Below are 11,309 nucleotides of genomic sequence, written 5' to 3' on the forward strand. Positions count from 1 at the left end.
TTCTCCTCTCCTCTCCTCTCTCTTCTCCTCTCCTCTCCTCTCTCTTCTCCTCTCCTCCTCTCTTCTCTTCTCTCCTCTCCTCTTCTCCTCTCCCTCTCCTCTTCTCCTCTCCTCCTCTCCTCTCTCTTCTCTCCTCTCTTCTCCTCTCCTCTCTCTTCTCCTCTCCTCTCTCTTCTCTCCTCCTCTCTCTCCTCTCTCCTCTCCTCTCTCTTCTCTTCTCCTCTCCTCTCTCTTCTCCTCCTCTCTTCTCCTCTCTCTCTCCTCTCCTCTCCTCTCTCTTCTCCTCTCCTCTCCTCTCTCTTCTCCTCTCCTCTCCTCTCCTCTCCTCTCTCTTCTCTTCTCTTCTCTCTTCTCCTCTCCTCTCTCCTCTCCTCTCCTCTCCTCTCTCTTCTCCTCTCCTCTCCTCTTCTCCCTCCTCTCTCTCCTCTCTCCTCTCTCTCTCCTCTTCTCCTCTCCTCTCTCTTCTCCTCTCCTCTCTCTTCTCCTCTCCTCTCCTCCTCTCTTCTCCTCTCCTCTCCTCTCTCTTCTCCTCTCCTCTCCTCTCTCCTCTCCTCTCTCTTCTCCTCTCTCCTCTCTCTCTCCTCTCTCTTCTCTCTCCCTCTCCTCTCTCTCCTCTCCTCCTCTTCTCCTCTCCTCTCTCTTCTCCTCTCCTCTCCTCTCTCTTCTCCTCTCCTCTCTCTTCTCCTCCTCTCCTCTCTCTTCCTCTTCTCCTCTCCTCTCCTTCTCCTTCCTCTCTCTTCTCCTCTCCTCTCCTCTCCTCTTCCCTCTCCTCTCCTCTCTCTTCTCCTCTCCTCTCCTCTCTCCTTCTCCTCTCCTCTCCTCTCTCTTCTCCTCTCCTCTCTCCTTCTCCTCTCCTCTCTCTTCTCTTCTCCTCTCCTCTCTCTTCTCCTCTCCTCTCTCTTCTCCTCTCCTCTCTCGTCTCCTCTCCTCTCTCTTCTCGTCTCCTCTCTCTTCTCCTCTCCTCTCTCTCTCTTCTCCTCTCCTCTCCTCTCTCTTCTCTTCTCCTCTCCTCTCTCTTCTCTTCTCCTCTCCTCTCTCTTCTCTTCTCCTCTCCTCTCTCTTCTCCTTACCTCTCTCTTCTCCTCTCTCTCCTTCTCTTCTCCTCTCCTCTCCCTTCTCCTCTCCTCTCCTTCTCCTCTCCTCTCTCTTCTCTTCTCCTCTCCTCTCCTCTCTCTTCTCCTCTCCTCTCCTCTCTCTTCTCCTCTCCTCTCCTCTCTCTTCTTCTCTCCTCTCTCTTCTCCTCTCCTCTCCTCTCTCTTCTTCTCTCCTCTCTCTTCTCCTCTCCTCTCTCTTCTCCTCTCCTCTCCTCTCTCTTCTCCTCTCCTCTCCTCTCTCTTCTCCTCTCCTCTCTCTTCTCCTCTCCTCTCTCTTCTCCTCTCCTCTCTCTTCTCTTCTCCTCTCCTCTCTCTTCTCTTCTCCTCTCCTCTCTCTTCTCTTCTCCTCTCCTCTCTCTTCTCCTTACCTCTCTCTTCTCTTCTCCTCTCCTCTCTCTTCTCTTCTCCTCTCCTCTCTCTTCTCTTCTCCTCTCTCTTCTCTTCTCTTCTCCTCTCTCTTCTCTTCTCTCTCCTCCTCTCCTCTCTCTTCTCTCTCCTCCTCTCCTCTCTCTTCTCTCTCCTCCTCTCCTCTCTCTTCTCTCTCCTCTCCTCTCCTCTCTCTTCTCTCTTCTCCTCTCTCCTCTCTCTTCTCCTCTCCTCTCCTCTCTACTCCTCTCTTCTCCTCTCTACTCCTCTCTCTTCTCTTCTCCTCTCCTCTCTCTTCTCCTCTTCTCTCCTCTCTTCTCAAATCTGCCTTACTCCATTAAGTACAGCAAAAGAGAAACTCCTGCTTAAATTAGGTGCTTCATTAAGATGTCTCAAGCTGGTTAAGAGGATCCTGAGCCTTACAATGTCTTTGGATGATGCCAGAAGAGAAACACTGAGGTGGGTTGGTTGGTTTGGAGGTGGTTGTGTTTTGCTGTGTGCTGCGCTGCTCTCCTGGCATAGAACGACAGAGGAGAAGTAGAACATTCACAGCTTGCATCAGGTTGGAAGGGACCCTCAAAGCTCATCTTGTTCACCCCCCCTGGTGTCAGCAGGGACATCTCCAACTAGATGAGGATGCTCAGGGAAGGGAATGGAAGGGAAAAGGAAAGAGCAAAGAAGGAAAGGAAAGGGGAAAGGGGAAAGGGAAAGGGAAAAGGAAAAAGGGAAAACGGAAAGGGAAAGGGAAAAGGGAAAGTGAAAAGGAAAAGGGAAAAGGGAAAAGGGAAAAGGGAAAGGAAAGGGAAAAGGAAAAGGGAAAGGAAAAGGAAAAGGAAAAGGAAAAGGAAAAGGGAAAGGAAAAGGAAAAGGAAAAGGGAAAAGGAAAAGGAAAGGGGAAAGGGAAAGGAAAGAGAAAACGAAAGGGAAAAGGAAAGGGAAAAGGAAAGGGAAAAGGAAAGGGAAAAGGAAAGGGAAAAGGAAAGGAAAAGAAGGAAAAGAAAAGGAAAAGGAAAGGAAAAGGAAAGGAAAAGGAAAGGAAAAAAGGAAAAAGGAAAAGGAAAAGGAAAAAGGAAAGGGAAAAGGAAGGGAAAAGGAAAGGAAAGGAAAGGAAAAGGAAAGGAAAAGGAAAGGGAAAAGGAAAGGGAAAAGGAAAGGGAAAAGGAAAGGGAAAAGGAAAGGGAAAAAGGAAAGGGAAAAGAAAGGGAAAAGGAAAGGGAAAAGGAAAGGGAAAGAAAGGAAAAGGAAGGGAAAAGGAAAGGGAAAAGGAAAGGGAAACAGAAAGAAAAGGAAAAGAAGAAGGAAAAGAAAAGGAAAAGGAAAAGAAAAGAAAAGGAAAAAGGCAAAAGGTAACAAGGAAAAGGAACACAGGAAACGGAAAAGGTAACAGACGGACAACGTGCCCACCGTCACCGTCCCCCGTCGACCCTTGCCACTGCACCCTTCCCGTCCCCTTCCTCTTCCTCGCCCGCTTCCTCCCTCCCACCTTCCCTCCTTCCCCTTCCCCTCCCCTTCCCCTCCCCTCCCCCCCCCCTCCCCTCCCCCCTCCCCTTCCCCTCCCCCTTCCCCTCCCCTTCCCCTCCCCTCCCTCCCCCCCCTCCCCTCCCCTCCCTTCCCCTCCCCTCCCCTCCCTCCCCCCCCTCCTCCTCCCCCTCCCTTCCCCTCCCCCTTCCCCCCCTCCCCTCCCCCTCCTTCCCCCCTCCCCTCCCCTCCCCCCTCCTCCCCTCCCCCTCCTCCCCCTCCCCCTCCCCCTTCCTCCCTCCCCTCCCCCTCCTCCCCTCCCCTCCCCTTCCCCCTCCCCTCCCCCTTCCCCTCCCCCTCCCCCTCCCCCTCCCCTCCCCTCCCCCTCCCCTCCCCCTCCCTCCCCTCCCCTCCCTCCCCCTTCCCCTCCCCCTCCCCCCCCTCCCCCTCCCCCTCCCCCCTTCCCCTCCCCTCCCCTCCCCTCCCCCTTCCTCCCTCCCCTCCCCTTCCCCTCCCCTCTCCCCTCCCCCTCCCCTCCCCCCCTCCCCTCCCTCCCCCCTCCCCCCCCTCCCTCCCCCTCCCCTCCCCTCCCCCTTCCCCTCCCCTCCCCCTCCCCTCCCCCTCCCCTCCCCCTCCCTCCCCCCTCCCCTTCCCCTCCCTCCCCCTTCCCCCTCCCCCTCCCCCCCCTCCCCTTCCCCCCTCCCCTCCCTCCCCCTCCCCCTTCCCTCCCTCCCCTCCCTCCCCTCCCCTTCCCCTCCTCCCCCTCCCCCCTCCCTCCCCTTCCCCCTCCCTCCCCTCCCTCCCCTCCCCTCCCCTCCCCCTCCCCTCCCTCCCCTCCCCTCCCCCTCCCCTCCCTCCCCCTTCCCTCCCCTCCTCCCCCCTCCCCCTCCCCCTCCCTCCCCCTCCCCTTCCCCCTCCCTCCCTCCCCTCCCTCCCCCCCCTCCCCTCCCCCTTCCCCTTCCCCTCCCTTCCCCCTCCCCTCCCCCTCCCCCTTCCCCTCCCCCCTCCCCTCCCCTCCTCCCCTCCCCCCTCCCTCCCCTCCCCTCCCCCTCCCCCCCCTCCCCTCCCCTTCCCTCCCCTCCCCTCCCCTCCCCCTCCTCCCCTCCCCCCCCTCCCCCTCCCCCCTCCCTCCCCTCCCCCTCCCCCTCCCCCCTTCCCCTCCCCCCTCCCCTCCCCCCCCCCTCCCCTCCCTCCCTCCCCCTCCCCTCCCCCCCTCCCCTCCCCCCCTCCTCCCCCCCCCTCCCTCCCCTCCCCCCTCCCCTTCCCCCCCCTTCCCCCTCCCCTCCCCTCCCCTCCCTCCCCTTCCCCCTCCCCTCCCCCTCCCCTCCCCCCTCCCCTTCCCCCCTCCCCTCCCCCCTCTCCTCCTCCCCCTCCCCCTCCCCCCCCTCCCCTCCCCCCTCTCCCCCCCCCCTCCCCTCCCTCCCCTTCCCCTCCCCTTCCCCCTCCCCTCCCTCCCCCTCCCCTCCCCTTCCCCCCCTCCCTCCCCTCCCTTCCCCCTCCCCTCCCCTCCCCTCCCCCCCCTCCCCTCCCCCTCCCCCCCCCTCCCCTCCCCCTCCCCTCCCCTCCCTCCCCCTCCCCTCCCCCCTCCTCCTCCCCTCCCCCCTTCCCCCCTCCCTCCCCTCCCCCTCCCCTCCCTTCCCCCTCCCCCCTCCCCTCCCCCTCCCCTTCCCCCTCCCCTCCCCTCCCCTCCCCTCCCCCTCCCCTCCCCTCCCCTCCCCTCCCCCTCCCCTCCCCCTCCCCTCCCCCTCCCCTCCCCCTCCCCTCCCCCCTCCCCTCCCCTCCCCTCCCCTCCCCTCCCCCTCCCCTCCCCTCCCCTCCCCTTCCCCCTCCCCTCCCCTCCCCCTTCCCCCCTCCCCCTCCCCTCCCTCCCCTCTTCCCCTTCCTCTTCCCCTTCCTCTTCCCCTTCCTCTTCCCCTTCCTCTTCCCCTTCCTCTTCCCCTTCCCCTTCCCCTTCCCCTTCCCCGTCCCCTTCCCCTTCCCCTTCCCCCTTCCCCTTCCCCTTCCCCTTCCCTTCCCCTTCCCCTTCCCCTTCCCCTTCCCCTCCCCTTCCCCTTCCCCTTCCCCCCCCCACATACACAACCTCCAAATCCTTCACCCCCAATCACTTTAAACTCCCCCCACCCCAGCCCGAAAGCATGCTCCCCATAATGCATAGTCCAATTATGCCCAAAACATGTGTCCCCTGTCCACATGATGACCGTGGTGCCCCCACCCCCCCACCAACCCCCCGCCCCCCCCAAACCCCCCCCCCCCCACCCCCAGTAACACCTCCAGATGATACAATGAAGCAGTCCAAGATGCCACATACCAGGAAACAGCTGCAAGCATGGCTCTGGAGGAAAGCATTTTTGTGGTGCTGGCTATTTCTCACTGCAGTTCTTTCTAACTTCTCAGATGGGAGATTCATGACCCTAGGAAGCAGTCTGTATCCTCCAGGGGTTGGCCTGCGGCAGTTCATGACTCACCTGCCTGCCAGGTTTGGCAGTGAGCTGAGTGCAAAACGCTTGTGGAAACAGCAAAGCAAGAGACAAACGAATTCATTGCTGGAAAGAAAAAAAAAAAAAAAAAAAAGAAATAAAGCTCTGTGCACAAAGGAGGGCTGTGGATGGAGGGAAAGAGAGGGCTCAGAGGACTTTGCAGGCCATTGAGGATTCCAGAGGAGCTGGCATCCCAGGGAAGCAGCTCCTGTGTTTGCAAGAGAAACAAATTCAGGATGCTCGATCTTCAAAGGTGAGGTAGGCTTGAGAAGAGAGAAGGCTTGAAGCTCTAGCAGGCATCCCACCAGCACAACGCTGGTGCTCCGCGGGCTCAAGGGAGAAAGAGGATTTGTGGTTCTACATTGCCATCTAATGGCACGGAAGGGCAGAGAGCTTTCTCTGTGGCCCAGAAATGGATTCTAACAGCAAAGCAACGGAAGAGGGGATGGTCTAAAGGCAAATCCTTCTCTGCGACTGGATTGGTCTCACCAGTGAAGGCAACGCAGGCAGCCCCCAGAAAGGAAGGGCAGCCCAAGGCTTGGGGTAGATGCTCCTGATTCCTCCTCTTCTGGCATCCTCTCCACTCCATTCCTGGGACAGAGGCTGCTGATTCCTCCTCTTATGGCATCCTCTCCACTCCATTCTTGGGGTAGAGACTGCTGATTCCTCCTCTTATGGCATCCTCTCCACTCCATTCCTGGGACAGAGGCTGCTGAGTCCTCCTCTTCTGGCATCCTCTCCACTCCATTCTGTATCAACCAGGAACGTTAACATGGATAGAGGATGGGATTTGCTCCCTTGTGGTGCACCAGACACTGGCATGAGATGGGCTTCCCAAGCAGGTGCATGTTTCATGTGCTGAAACACTCAAAACAGTGTCAAACTCAGCACCTCCGGTGCTCAAGGCTCCTCTGGGACATGCAGACAACCAGGATTATTTAAGAGAAGAGGCAAATTCCCCCTGGATCTAGGCACATAAAGACTAGGTCTACCACTTTGACCACATCTAGCCTTGTACCTTCTCTTCATCCTTGGTGAGTAATGGATTCTTAATGAGGGAGTATCAGAAAGGTGTTAGAGATCATTACTGAACCCTGCTGTACCCTTCATGTTGGGAGACAGCCCCGTAGGAAGAACCCACAAAGTGAGATGTGAGGGTTCATGGATTTTCTTTAACCTTTAAAAGGAAATACCAGGAAGAGACACCTTTGTTAGGGCGTGCTGCTAATGACACAGCATAGTCTACAGTTTCTAGGACAGAACATTTACACATCTCCTGTTAGGAGATACTTACAGTAAGAAGGCAATTTGGTAAAGATTTGTCAGCTGCTTCTTGCTACTTGGAAATATTTCTAGCCCTGACACGTGCCACTTTGCATATGAGGAGGAGTTGGAGCTCAGTCAATGTGAAAGAGAAGAGAAGTTGGGGCTCAGTCAACCTGAAAGAGAAGAAGGTGATGTCTATGACCAGGAATTTAGAACAGAGCAGGAGCTGGGGGAGAAAACGGAGATATAAAGTGTTTGCTTTCCCCAGACAGTGGAATGGGACATGGCGTGGAGCCCTGCAAACTTCAGGACTATAAAAAAACAAGTAGGGATTGAGGACATAGAAAATGCTGAGACCTGCCAGACTTCAGGCCACAGGTCTGCCCCCTGCTCCAGTCTGTTGAAATGCCTGCTGTGACAGGCTTCCCCTGCAGCCTGTGCCAAAGAAATGAGCACACTCTCCAACAATCCAACTTCATTTCCTTCTGCTATCCTCTCCTATTTACGTACCAAACCTTGCCAAGCCTTGCCAGGCCCAAACAATCACTCTGAAAGAAAAGGAAAAGCAAAGGAACTCCATTACAGCCTGTAGAGCACCTTCCTGCTCACACCCTCTCAAAAAAAAAAAAAAAATTATCTGGAGGGCTCTTCTTTCTCACTTGGTCGCTCACTGTTTCCCAAGTTAATGAAAGCCAGAGGCACAAGATTATCATTACTGAGAGACCAGAGTGAAATCTTTCAGGTACTTCTCTCCAGTTTGTGAAAGGGGGAAGGGAAGGAGGGAATGTCCCTGGCTGAAGGGCTACACAGGGTGACATATTCCTTCATGTTCCTTTCTAAATGTGGCTCTGAGTCACGCTACAAAGTTGATTAGAGAAATTATCTTCCTGCTGTAGAAATACAAAGGAAAAGGGAAAAAAAAAAAAAAAAAAAAAAAAAAAAAGAGTCTTGCTCAGTGTTCATTTCCCCAGCCTCTATTCTGAGCCTGCCCAAGCCTGCAGCAGGAGGAGAGAGGATGGTGAGCTGGCTGGAAAGCCACTTCTGCTCCTCTCAAACAATCAGAAATTATGAAGAGGCTGTAAGAGCAGCTACAGAAACAGCTCAAAACACACACCTAAGGCTAAGTGCAGCTGTAGTCCCGAGAAGAGTCCTGCATGGTCTTGCATCTGCCTCCACCACACAAGTTCCTACATGTGCCAGGTCAAACGGGGCTAACGCAGTCTTTCCCCTCTTAGTTTCTTCTCCCCACTTGATGTGTCTCCAAAACTGCACCCCAAAACCTGCCCCTGCTGCAACAGAGCTACAAAGAGGTCCTGCAGCATGTTCACCCCTCGTGGCGTGCTGGCCCACGAGGTGCAACTGGTACAGGCACTCCTGCAGGGTCCGGTCTGGAAGCAGGATGCCACCAAGGGTGTGATTGAGGCAGAGGAGCCCTGAAGCAGCCAGGAAACACAGCCAGCTGGTTTGTACTCCCAGGATCAGCGTGTGAGCTGGACCACCATATCACAGCCAGCAGAAAAAAGCTGTTAAAGGTGTCCATTGCTCCAAAGCAAGCTAGGGGAGATCACCAGGGCTGTACCACGCCAGAGGGGCTGAAGGGGCAGCTGCAGCATGATGGTGGCTGCCTGTTTGTCTTCTTGTCTTCAGCTGCGATCACCACCACCGACCCTTCTTGACACCCAAGGTCCCAGCATCAGCCCAAACGCCCTCTGCAAGCTGCTGCCCTCAGCCAGGGCTGCGCCAGCAAAGGCAGCGAGGAGGAGGGCAAGGGGAGATGCAAAGCATGACGGCGATCGGTGTGGTTTGCTCCTTTCTAACGCCGCTTCCGCATGGTCGGCAGCGGTGCCAATGCAGTGCCTCACCCCAACTCCTCAAACCTGTTCCCAGGCTCAGCACCTGCGTGTTTTTATCGCTCGCTGTTTAAATCACCAAACCTGGACCAAAAAAAACCCCAACAAAATAAAACAAAACAAACCCGTGGGGGCCACCTCGTTACAGAGGATGGGAGGGAAATACGGAGATTTCTGAGAGGAGAAAGCACATCTAATTACGCGAGGCGTGGCGAGAACAGCCACACGCCAAATGGGGAAGAGCCAGCACCTCTTTCCCAGCGAACACTGTCACGGGAAAAGGAAAAACCCCACCCAAACGCCTGAATCCGGAGGTGTTTAACGGCCGTTAACAAGGGAGCTGAGGGAGCCGCGGAGGCGCCGGTGGCGCACAGGCCTCTGGGAGGTGTAGTCCTCGGGCGCGCCGCCATCTTGGCGCCGCCACAGCACGGCCCCTGTGCCCAGGGCGGCGCCTTGGCAGCCATCTTGGGATGGTGAGGGCCCAGCCCTCTTTAGCAGGCCGTGCCTGGGGCCGCCCGGGATTTGGATTGTTAGTAGTAGTGTGAGCATTGTTTTTATTGTCAATCGAAACAGCAGGCAATCTCTCCACAAAAGGCAGCCCGATCAGCCTAGCGGGTGCTCTGACAGGCCTGGTGGTGCTTTAGGGATGGTTTGTGGGGCTCTGACCTTGCTTGAAGGCATCGTGCTGGTATTGGCTTCATGTCCATTCTGCCATCATGCTTTGCTAAATAAAGGGCAGTTTTTCTGAAGGTCTGTCTTTCAGTGCCACGCTAGCTCACTCCACAGGAGGAAGGAGATTGTGGATCTCGTGGTGAGCTCTGTGGTGGTCTCCCCTCATGGCCGCAGATGCTGTGAGCGCTACTGAGGGAAGGCCTGGCAGGGTTTGTGAAGGTGTGCTGAGAGTTTGGGCTGTAGGAGGCCTGAGAGGGAGCACAGGACTGTGGAGAGCAGAGCAGGGGCAGAATCGGGGAGGGAAGGATCATGAGGTGGTTAACAGGACCTGAGTTTGAGAAAGAAGTGGGGGAATATGAGGGCATGCAGGTTAGCAAAGTCACTAAGTTTGCTCTGGGAGGTGAGGTAAGCAAGGCCTTGCTGGAGTCAGGACAAAGCAGGTCAGGTGCTGTGAAGCTAAGCAAGAGCATGTGAAAGCATGAGAAAGGGGCAATGGGGATGTATTTAATGGGACTACAAAAGGAAATAGGATTCATCCAGGGTTCCTTGGATGCTCTTGATAGTGTCCTCAAGTGGAGCTGCTCCTGATGTTCTTCCCAGAGCCTGCTCTTGCCTGACAGGGAGAAGGTGACTCTTTCATACAGCAGAAATAATTTACTGTGCTCATCAGACTGCAAACTCAGGTGTACTGTTCAGCTCCCTAAGTACTTAGTGAGTGAAATTTCAAAGAGGGGCACTCGATGCCTTTGAGCCTGAACTTGAGATCTAAACGTAACCTCTCTTATGTATTACACTATGACATTATAGCTAGCTCCTTCATACCAGTGCTGCTTTTCACAGCAAAAAAATCTGGCTGTCTTATAACATACCCTGCATCTTTTTATAACATACATTTAGCTACTTCTTAAAGTGTAGGTTTTGGTTGTGTTTTTTTTTTTTTTCCCCTAAGCATGGGGTTATTTTGGAGTAAGCCAAAAATACCCTTCCCTTTCCTTCATTAGCCTTATGCCATTATTACAAGAAACCAGACCATCCCCATAGATCTATTGGGCTGTTTAATTGCTCTGCAAACACGGAGGGGTGCTAATAAGCTTTCTTTCAAGCATGTGTTCATGTGTCAACACTTCTGCTTCTGTCAGAAGCTTAAAAATGGAAACAGTTTTCTCTTTAAGAAAACAGGACCCAAATAAGGAGATGATGGAGTGGTGAAGATTCCTCTAGCGAGTCTGTTCCAGCTCATTCCTTAGAAAGGCTGTGTATGAAAGATCAGAGAAGGGCCAATAGATCTGGGCTTTGTCCAGGGGTCTCTGGGTTTAAAGCTCTCTACAACCACTTGAGCTCATTTTCCCTGTGACACAGGCTGGGTACAACTTGTTTCTCTGCCCAAGCTGTTACAAATCTAAAACTTTACTCCCTGGGAATTCTTTCAGTAGCATCAGAGATACAACCTATCCTTTAGCAAAAATGGAAGCTATCAAGAAAAAGATGCAGATGTTGAAGTTAGACAAGGAGAATGCCATTGACAGAGCAGAGCAGGCTGAAACGGATAAGAAGGCAGCAGAGGACAAATGCAAACAGGTAAGTAGGAATAAGATCACTGATTGTGTATGCACTGTGCAGATAAGTGTAACAAAATACTCTGCTGCAATTTTCTGATTCAGAAAGCAAAATAATTTGAAGCCAGGTTTCCTGTTAATCTTCTTTTGAAGTCTTTTTTCCTTTTTGTGATGTTACACTCATAGAGCCAGGTCTAGGTATTAGCTTCTCTTTTCAGCCATCTGAGGCTTTGCAAAATTAGCAGCATCCACAGATTATCAAGAGCACTTTGTCTAACTTTTCTTGAATCTTATACAATTGCCTTAATTTTATGCTTGTGATTCCATGGCAAAGGCCTTACATATTGCAGATCAAAGCTGTATAGCTTGAACACCTGAAGGACTATTGTTTGTACCTCCTGGAGAGGTAGCTGTGTCTAAACATGGTTCTAAACATTCACTTCTCCTTTAGGTGGATTAATAAAGTTCACTTGACTAGTCCTTGGCATACAGGGTGCCCCTCAGAGGTGCCAGCTGTGACTCAACAGTAGATAGGTTCTATTATTTTTTTTGTTAAGAATAATCAGAAAC

The sequence above is a fragment of the Indicator indicator genome, chromosome 36 (genome assembly GCF_027791375.1).
Source record: "Indicator indicator isolate 239-I01 chromosome 36, UM_Iind_1.1, whole genome shotgun sequence".
NCBI lineage: Eukaryota > Metazoa > Chordata > Aves > Piciformes > Indicatoridae > Indicator > Indicator indicator.